We start from the raw sequence: 9,718 nt of genomic DNA, 5'->3' as shown, positions 1-9,718 counted from the left end.
TCCAGGTAGAAAACAGGAGTGATGCACCTGCTGCTGTCAGACCTGCAGGTATCAGTCCTGTGATGTTCTCCTTTATAATGGACAGAAATATTTGGAGTGGCACAAATAATTTGTGTGGCATCTTATTTAATGCAGAACAGCTGATTGTTATGTAAATAGTTTGAAATTGTTATTAAAAAGGGGTAAAAGGTAAATACATGCAAATAACTTTGTTGTTTGCAAAACTTGTGCATATGATTTTAAAATTGACAATTTATATTTGCATTTAAAGTTATTAAATATGATTCATAAAACATGTTTGTGGTTGTTACAGTAAAAAATATAACTTTTTCTACTTGGTTTTTATGTTTTTTTGTCTGATTTTAGATCAATTGTCTTAATACAGTATGTCAAAATGAAAACATAACTGTAAATTCAGACACATGAGGTTGTGCTGAAAAGGATGATACCAAGCAAGGCAAAGTAAATAGTTTTTAAAAGTGAAATGTAGAGGAAACATCAAAAGTAGTTAAAAAGGGCCAATTATACCCTGGACCCCAGAGGGTTAAACATTTTTTTTTTAAAGTAACACAATAGTTACTTTTCAACTAATTAATCACTTTTAGAATCTTGTAACTCATTTACTAACTCAGTTACCTTTTTGAAGAAGTAACCAGTAACTATAATAAATCACTTTTTCAAAGTAACTTGCCCAACACTGTTCATGACACTTTAACATGTGAGTGAACGTTTTGGTGTTGCTGCAGGTTGGTATATCAAAAAATATATTTTTCTCCATTTTTACTTCAATCCTTTATATTTCTGAGTTAATTCAAAATAAATTACCTACTTAATGATAGAAAGTATATAATAATATACATTTAGCTAATAGAATTATCATTAAGTAGATATTACACTTCAAGGATTGTGTTCAAGTGTAAAATGTAATGCTAAAGGATATATTGCAAGTGTATTCCCATTCAATTCTTCCTTGTAAACAACACCATTAACACATAGCAAAGTTTTGATTTCAGACATTCAAATTGAATTTCGAGCAGAGGACCGGTCCAAATATAAAAAGGTAAGCACAGCCTGTTGTATTATAAATACCAAATGTGCATATTGGACATTCTAAATTAATCTGTTTGCTGAGTTACACGTATTTTCACATTAAATTGTCGGTGTCTGGTTTTCGGCGCGAGATACTAACATCATAAGTTGAGGCTGAATTCCAGTGTCATAGGAACTGGCTCTAGCAAGAAACTAAAAACATTCTACGTTGAGACTAGAGTTGCAGCCCACATTACATTCCACATTTAATTTTGTGTATGACTGGCTTCTGTTGCAAGAAACGGGGAAAATTTCTAAGATGCGGCCAAAGTTCAGCATATGAAATACAGGTGAAATAGAGTCTGGCTTGTGGTGCGCTTGCATTTCAGAGCTCAGAGGTTTCTGTGTGTGTTTCTGCGTGTGAGACGCGCTCTCTGTGTGTTTCAGCGTGTGAAATATGAACATGGTGACAGTGACGGTTGATGTGTGAATTGGAGGACACTTGGGCGAAGAAAATATTTTATGATCAAAGGTTGACGCCTAGTGGACCTCGTGGATTAGTTCCGGGAGTGGTTTCCCAACCGGTAGATCGGACGTGGCCCAGAGGTAACTAGGGTAGCAACCTTGGGAGTGGAACCCCTAAAGAGCTTGTTCATGGTGTGGCAACCCCCCTGTCTGCGGATGCTCAGGCAGGTCTCAGGCATCTGGTTAGCTGAGGTGGTGACTTGGGACGTGACAACCTCCGCATAACTACAGAATAACACTGAAACCGCCGTGTAATCACAGGTTTACATTTATTCTGGACTAGAACAAGAAGATATTTTGACATCTAAGGTTGAGTTCTATATTAGTCAAAAAGGTTGAATTCCTCGTTTCAGTGCTTGAAATTGTAGATTGCTTTGTGCCTGTCCCCTGACGAGTGTGTAAAATTAAATAAGAAAGAGGAAAAGAGGGCAATTTGGAGCCACGTAGAGATAGACGGGCGTAATTCGGTGCAATACTCTGAGGTGTAAAAAAAAAAAAAAGAAGAAGAAAAAACGGTAAGAGGTGAGTAGTGGTGTGAAATATGTTGGGTTTTAAATCTGACGCAGAGAAAGGGGAAATAAAGCGAGAGTGGAGAATTATTGAGAAGCAGAGAGAGGAATGTGTTGTGAGACTGGCGTGCAGTTTGCGCTGTAAAGGTGGGCGTGTTGCCTGCTTCTCTATTTAACAGTGATGAAAATGATATTAAATAAATCTCTTAGTGTGTTAATACAGGTGGCTACGGACCTGGACCAACCGCCCACCACAAGCGCAGCGGCCGAAGCAAAATTATAGAAATGGGAACCACACCCAGCAAGAATCAGCAGCTGTGGAACCGACAGCAGCGAGGAGAGAATTAGAGGAGAAACTAAAGCTTTAAGAGTACACAAAATTGGGTTGGATTTTGGGCCAACGGACTTGTGGAGGTTGGGAAAGCGTCCGGAGCATCGCAACAAAAGGTGAAACAAAAACACACACAAGCAGAGAAATGTGAGAGAAAGGCACCTTTTAAGGAAACGCCTTGTTGGAGAAAAAGTTCGAATTAACCCGCCTACAAATCCACACACATGCAATGAAAAAGCAGCTTACACTCATGAACACGTGAAGATTTTTCAGCAAGGTTAAGGCAGGGAAATTTAACATATACCTGTTGTTAAAGGATGAACTGTATCCATTACTAACAAATAAACTCTCTGGGTTGCAGGACAACAACTTAACTTCAAAGAAAAAGAAAATAAAGAGACTGGTATGACCAACCAGTGATTAAACAACAAATTTAGTGGTTAAGAGTCAAATTGTGAGAGGTTTTCTGCTGATTGAATAACAAGTGATTATTGAAGGAAGGAAAATTCTCTTCTGTGAGTTTCAACATGATCTTAAGAATTTAACCATGTACCAGTGTTGTCCTGTCAACTTGGTGGGCTATGAGTTGATTATATCGTGAGAAAAAACAAAAGAAAAGGGGGAGAGAAGGCTGACACAGGGCCTGGCCTGGTGTTTCTCCCCTCTCTGAATAACACAGCCAAAACAACATCATTTTCCTGTTCGTCTGTTTTTGTTTTGTTTTTTCTCTTTATGTTTAATTACAGGCTGCTTTGCTGGCCCTGGAAGCCGAGGCTGACCTGGACTCCTGCTCTCCCCTCTACCATCTTCAACGTGACCCACAACAACCACCTGAAAATGTCAACAGTGCTGCAGGAAAGCAATCTCATGCAGTGGAGACGGAGAGCGGTAAACCCAAGGCCCGTTTCACTACACGGGGGAAATTTCCAGACAGCTTCAGCTGACAGAGCTGTGACGAGACGCCCATTAAGCCCGAATGAAAAGTGAGGCCGAGCAAAAGAATGCTGACCTTGATAACTCTGCATTAACACTGTGCAGGACAGTGATGGACCAACACAGATGATCGGGCAGCAAAAAGGGCGTGCCAGGGACAGGAGGAGCTACTGAGGTCAAAAGGCACCTCAGAATGGACAAAACACAGAAGAAGATGCAGGTTTCACCTGCAGTGAGCATGGACACTGGAGAAAGGACTGCCCCAATTGGGGTCAGAACCAGGACGGACAGAACTTTGAGCAGCAGCTGCAATGGTCGAAAACGGACTGAAAAGGAGGAGGGCAGGACCCCAGGGCACGCTTCAGGCCGTGGTTTACCCAAAACGCCAGAACAGGAAAGTGATGACCACACACACACACACGTCTACACACACGCTGATTCAGCTTGAAGTGAAATACACACATGAACACATGTGGACTCGTTGATTGAGTGAGAAATGCTGATTCACTGAGAAGTGATCCACACACAAATACACATGCACACGCTTGTGCAATGAAGAGTGATGCACACACACACATGCTGATGCAATGAAGAATGCTTTGCTAACAAATGCTCATGCTGATACGCAAAATGCTGCACACAAACATCCAAATATAGAATTTTTTATAAGAAGCCATTGATTACTTATTGGTTAAATGCGTTTTATGTCACACAGAGGGCATATATGTAGATTTAGGGAACAAGGTCTAAAATTGTCTGGTTATGAAAACAATGTCTGTGCGTGATGTCTGTGTATGGCTGCTCAAGGCCTCGACTGAATTGTTTACTGTGCTTCCCACAGCCTGATGAGGAGCAGTGGTACAGAGTAAAAATGATGAACTAACGGTGTAAGTTTTATTTCGGAGCGTTGCATTTTCTGTGATTGAGATTTAATTCAAGGAGGAACCAAAGGTATTACGGTATCTGAGGTTCTCATTCCCACACAATGTTGTCCCGGGAGGAAGCAAAACTTTCCTATGAATTTCTGGTTGATTTTTGGGTTTTGCTTAGCATTAGGTTGGTTTTATCAGTGGGGTTTGGATTGTTTTCTTTCTCTAAGAGAGAGAGAGATGGTTTTATGCTTGGACATGTTTGCAACGGGCCCTAGTATGTTTTATTTTATTAGTATTTTGTTGGTTATGTTTGCTTTTGCTTTCGTTACAGTGCACGGAGATAAGAACATCTGAGAGGTGTGACCCACCGGTGGTGATATTTTGTGAGTTCATGATTTAACAATCAGCTCTTTAAACCAGGCCTAAAAGATTGAAATTTAAAGTGCTATGAAATTTTCTTACTGACAACAGTCGCAAAGTGTATATTATAATGGGCTTTGGAGAAGTTCCCTTATATGGGACACTGATCACAGGAGATAGTCCTGAGTCTAAAAGGATTGCAGCGAGTCAATCCAGTGCAAAATAACAAGGAATTGTTTTCCTTTTAAAATGATAACGTCATCTTGCTGGTGATGGATGCTTGAATAGGTTGCGCATGAGACTCCATTATCAGCAAAATCGGGTATGAATGTGTGAGACTGTAGCTTCACATGACAGTGTGGAACTGCAGACTGAACCCTTTGGTTGCTGATTTTGAGCTATTGATGTTTGCATTACGAAAATTGTGTTTTGTTGGCTGTGTTTGATTAGGGTATCACATTATATTGTTGGGAATGTCAAATACCACAGTGGAGAAAACTTTCAATATCACTCATGACGGGAATATGTTACTACTAACCATAGCAGGCCACTGTAAAAAGTCAGTTAAGGTTTATAGAGGAAAATAGCCAAAACTTTAACAATATCTATGAATAACAGGGGAACGGTAGACTTGTCACATTCAAAATAGAGAATTTTCTGGGATTGAAGATCCTCTGGGTAAGTGGTTGACTAAAGCATGCATAAAGTAAAAAATAAAAAATAAAAATCATTATGTTATCGATTGGTAGTTGATTGATAATAGGCCATATTTACAGCTGTATTGACTTGTTGTAGACGTAGTCTAGTTCATGTTCAAGCACTCTAATTAACAGATTGAAAACAGCGACATTGAGGGAAGAATATGCAGTGCCACACTATCAGATGCCTGTGATGGTTGGACTCAGTGATGAATCAGGTGAGCTGGATTCATAGCTGAATCAAGACATAAATTCCCCTGCTGTGGTCAGTGAGGGAAAAACAGGGGAAATAAAAAAACGGCGTTTTTATATGTATGAACATTTTATGACTTTACTTGTGTGTTTAATAATTTAGGTATGGTAAAACTTAAGCTTATAATGACCCAAAAGTTCCCAGACTTTTTTTTAGAGAACCAGTGAGAAGTATAAATCATGATTTTCATGTTTAAGCATTAATGATTGAAATAAACTGAATAGCGTTTAGAAGATAAAATGCCTGTGTGTGTTCATGTGTGTTCATGAGAAGCTGAGTATTGCACTGGAGAGGAAATCGTAGGACGGAAGGCTGAAAGAAACACATGATTTTTGTAAAAAGGGGGGCAAATGTTAGAAATAAAAATGGTTAATTTGTTTTTGATTTCTTTTACTAAACTAATGAGTTGGCACTCAGTCTTTTCAAGGTCATAAGCTTCGTTCGGCGTGATGTCCAGACTGATATATTTTAGGTATTGACTTTGAGTGCAGAGGATGCAAACACGCTTACACACACATAGATTATGATTAGAATAAGTCCCTGGGTCAGAGAGTCCTGAACATGATATTCAAAACCAAATTTGCATCACTGGAAGAATAATGGACAATAACATTAGATTATCAAGGCTAGGGAGAGAGGTGTTTCTTTTCTGTCTCTTACAGAGAAAGGAACAGACACCAGACGAGGTCCTGGAGATATGAGGATCCTTGCAGCAGAGACAGACATAGAGACTGCCAAGACAGCAACTGGAGTCAAGTGTCATGGCGTTTGGGCTCCGGCTAGTCACCTCAAAAGGATGGATCCCATAAACACAGCAATAACCATGAAGGGGTTGGCGAAAATCCAGGAACACCAGACCAACGAGGTTCAAGAGGCTCTTGGTAAAAAGGGGGACACGGCTGTGACCCCAGAATACACAGATCGTTGTTTGAAAATCAGGGCAGAATAATCCCCTGATCTGTGCAACGACTGAAGGGTGGTCTAACCCCTGAGGTCGAAGAAAGAAGCAGAGAATCACCCGACTGGAAGATACTGGTAGCTGCAGCAATAAAATAAAGGTTAAAAGCTCCTTAGACAGAGGTTCTAGTCTGAGTACATTTGACACCAAGATGGGGGGTGGGAAACTGGAGCACCAAAATAAAGCTGTGGGAGAACTGGAGAGCGATGGGAGTGTCTACTACTACTGATGTTGTTGTAATCATTGTTTTCCTTGCATTTGAACTGCCCAAACACAGAGGTCATCCCACATATGGTCCACCCGTTAAAGGGGGACAGAGGGCCTCAAGGGCAAGGGGAGATGGACCTCGTAATGTTGGATTGCAAGATGTAAGTGATCTCTTTAAGAAAGAGATCAAAAGGGGGAATTGTGGGATTATAATATTATCTTATGCCATGTTATACTCCTAATTAAAGATTGTGAAATTATTATGTAGTTTTAGTTTGCAGTATTCTCCTGAATTAGAAGAAGGTGATAACTATTATATTTGTTAAATTTGTATTACATTAGACTGCTGATTTATTGTGAATGAATGATATTGTTTTATGATGCATTATACTGCTGAGTTATAAGGAATACTGTTTTCGGAGAGTCAGGACCTTGCTTTTTCTGATAGTAGAGGAGACAGAGAGCACATTCCACGGGAGCTTCACCCCCACCATTGTTGAAGGCAGACAAAATAGGGAGCCAAGGCCATAAGTCAGGCTCGCTAGGAGTTAGAAAGAATGTGAATGTTTAGGCTTTTACGACTAGGTGGAGGCCACTAGAGGCTATAAGAGTTTGAGTAACCCTCCACCAGTTTGAGATTTGCTGTGACCCTCTTCATGCATGTCTCCCCATCCGGATGGTTTGGGCTCTTAAAGTGTTGAATTGTATGGAATAAAGGATTGTTGATTGAGCATTTATACACCGAGTATTGTCCTTCCTTCAGCCCAAAGATCGAAAGAATTGGGAGAATTTAACAGTATAAATACACAAACAATAGACATATGCTTTCAATTGTGTAATTTAAGTGATCTAGGTAGCTCTGTTTTGGAAGTTCAGTTAACGCTAGAAATGTGTTTTGGAGTTTGCACGTGCTTTGGAGTTTGTAAGTGCTTTGGAATTTGTACGTGCTTTTTGGAGTTTGTACGTGCTTTGTCTCTAGGGGCCACCGCATATATTTATATATAAACATATATAAATAAAACCACTTTTTTTTTACATTAGTAATCCTTTTGTGCATAATTTTATATTATTGTTAATAATAAATTACTTAAAGCAGCAAAACAACCTGAAGAGCCGGTTCGGAGCCAAAAGAGCCGGCTCTTTTTAGTGAGTCGAGCCGAAAGAGCCGGTTCTCTAAAAAGAGCCGGAAATCCCATCACTAGTAGCATGGGACCCAACACAGCTAAGGCCTATGCCACTGTTTTGTGTTAAGTTTAGTGTTTTCAGCAAACACCTTGTATTGGTGTTGTCAATATTATTAGTCGCTGACTCTGCTTTTCAGCGTTCACCTGTCAGCAACTCCAACTCTGTCCATAAAATCCAGGTCATCTCAATCATTAGAATGATGGACACTACATGTAGCTGTGTCGCTCAGCCTCTCCTGACACCACCCCCTGAACAACCCAATATCACTCCAAACCGTGTAATAAACACCCACACAGGGTTGTATTACTACATGCAGAAGTTGAATTCCAGCAGGGGCAGATAATATATTTAAAGTCATGAAGTCAATAGTGAGCACAAAAAATGTATGAAGTACAATGCAGGGTCAATCATTGCCAGAAACGATTGAAGTTGCTAATATGTATATACAAGTAAATGTGTTAATAATGCCTGTTTAAACACTTTCCTATGATTGTTTTTATGTTGGCTTGAAATAAAATCCTCCCTCTGCTGTTAATGCAGCTTCTGCATGAGTGTTGAGACGGCTGGAGCCTATCTAAGCTGTCATAGGGCAAAAGGAATCCCATGACAGGCTGCCAGCCTGGTAACCAATAAAACATATAGGACAATAAAATAATGACTATGAGACAGCCCTCTCTGTGGAGAGAATGTTTGCATGCATGCATTTGTGAAGAATGGGAGTGGAGAGTGACTATGACACGAAGGAGGCACTAAAAGAATGTCTGGCTTTAAAAATGTGTGATTTAATATAAGAAATTGTATCAAGCACATTTTAATTGACAAAAACAGTCAAAGTTCTGAAAAGGAAAAATGAAAAAATAAATATTTTATGAATTAAAGAGACTTGAAGAAATAGATGTTCATGTGCGAATAAGCTAATTATAAATTTAATTAAAGCATAAACTAAGTGGGAGTGTATTCATATGTGACTGAATGTTCATATTTGATGAAAATAACAATATGTCATGTTAAAGAATGACATAGAAAAGAAGTTTGTAAAAGACCCAAGGCACAGACAGACAGTGTTGCAGGGACAGCATTCATTTATTTACATTAGCAATCACTCTTGGGATTCTGTGATGTTGCATTCACCATGTCTTCAGGTCTGTCCTCTGGTCCCAGCCGGCTACTGAAATAGAGAGCGTATGATCACACAGTCACTCCCAGTTCGTCTGCCAGCCTCCTGGCACTGCCCCCTAGAACCCACTGCACCACCCCTCCTCTGCAGCGGAGTCGCAGACCACACCCAATGCCACAAGAAGAAAATGTAATGAAGTGATTTTAAGGTTTGAAGTTTAAAATTTTGTTTTAAATCGTGTATGTGAAAAATTCACAGGAAGGGAGGATGATAAGATGTGGCTGGACATCAGGTGACTGTATGTCAACAATAGTGATTGGATGTCCAGAGAGCAATTCACCCAAAGGTTAGACCTTTCAGTGTTCAGAAAAACTGTAAAAACAAACAGAAGAGCTACATCTAGTGATGTGCGATACCACTGATTTTCTTTCCGATCCGATACCAAGTAAAATCCAGGGTGGTATCGATGATACTGATCCGATACCGATACTCTGTACAAAAACTTAATGTTTCATTGTATTTCATAATACAATATAGAATTGCATTATGTAATTGTAATAATAATATAGTTTCATAATGATTACAGGACATCCGACTACTTGTTCTTATTGCTTAATGATGCAGAATAATCATATAGAAATAAAAAACCTGAACTTGTGCGCTATTTGAGCATGTTGCCTGCCTGCAGCACTAAAGGACTCTGCGAGACGGTCTGTCTCGCCCTAGCAGCACCTGTCCCTC

Source organism: Perissodus microlepis, chromosome 15 (genome assembly GCF_051167445.1).
Source record: "Perissodus microlepis isolate ML-2025 ecotype Zambia chromosome 15, ASM5116744v1, whole genome shotgun sequence".
Lineage (NCBI taxonomy): Eukaryota > Metazoa > Chordata > Actinopteri > Cichliformes > Cichlidae > Perissodus > Perissodus microlepis.
The sequence above is the reverse complement of the archived record's forward strand: the minus strand, read 5'-3'. Positions refer to the sequence as shown.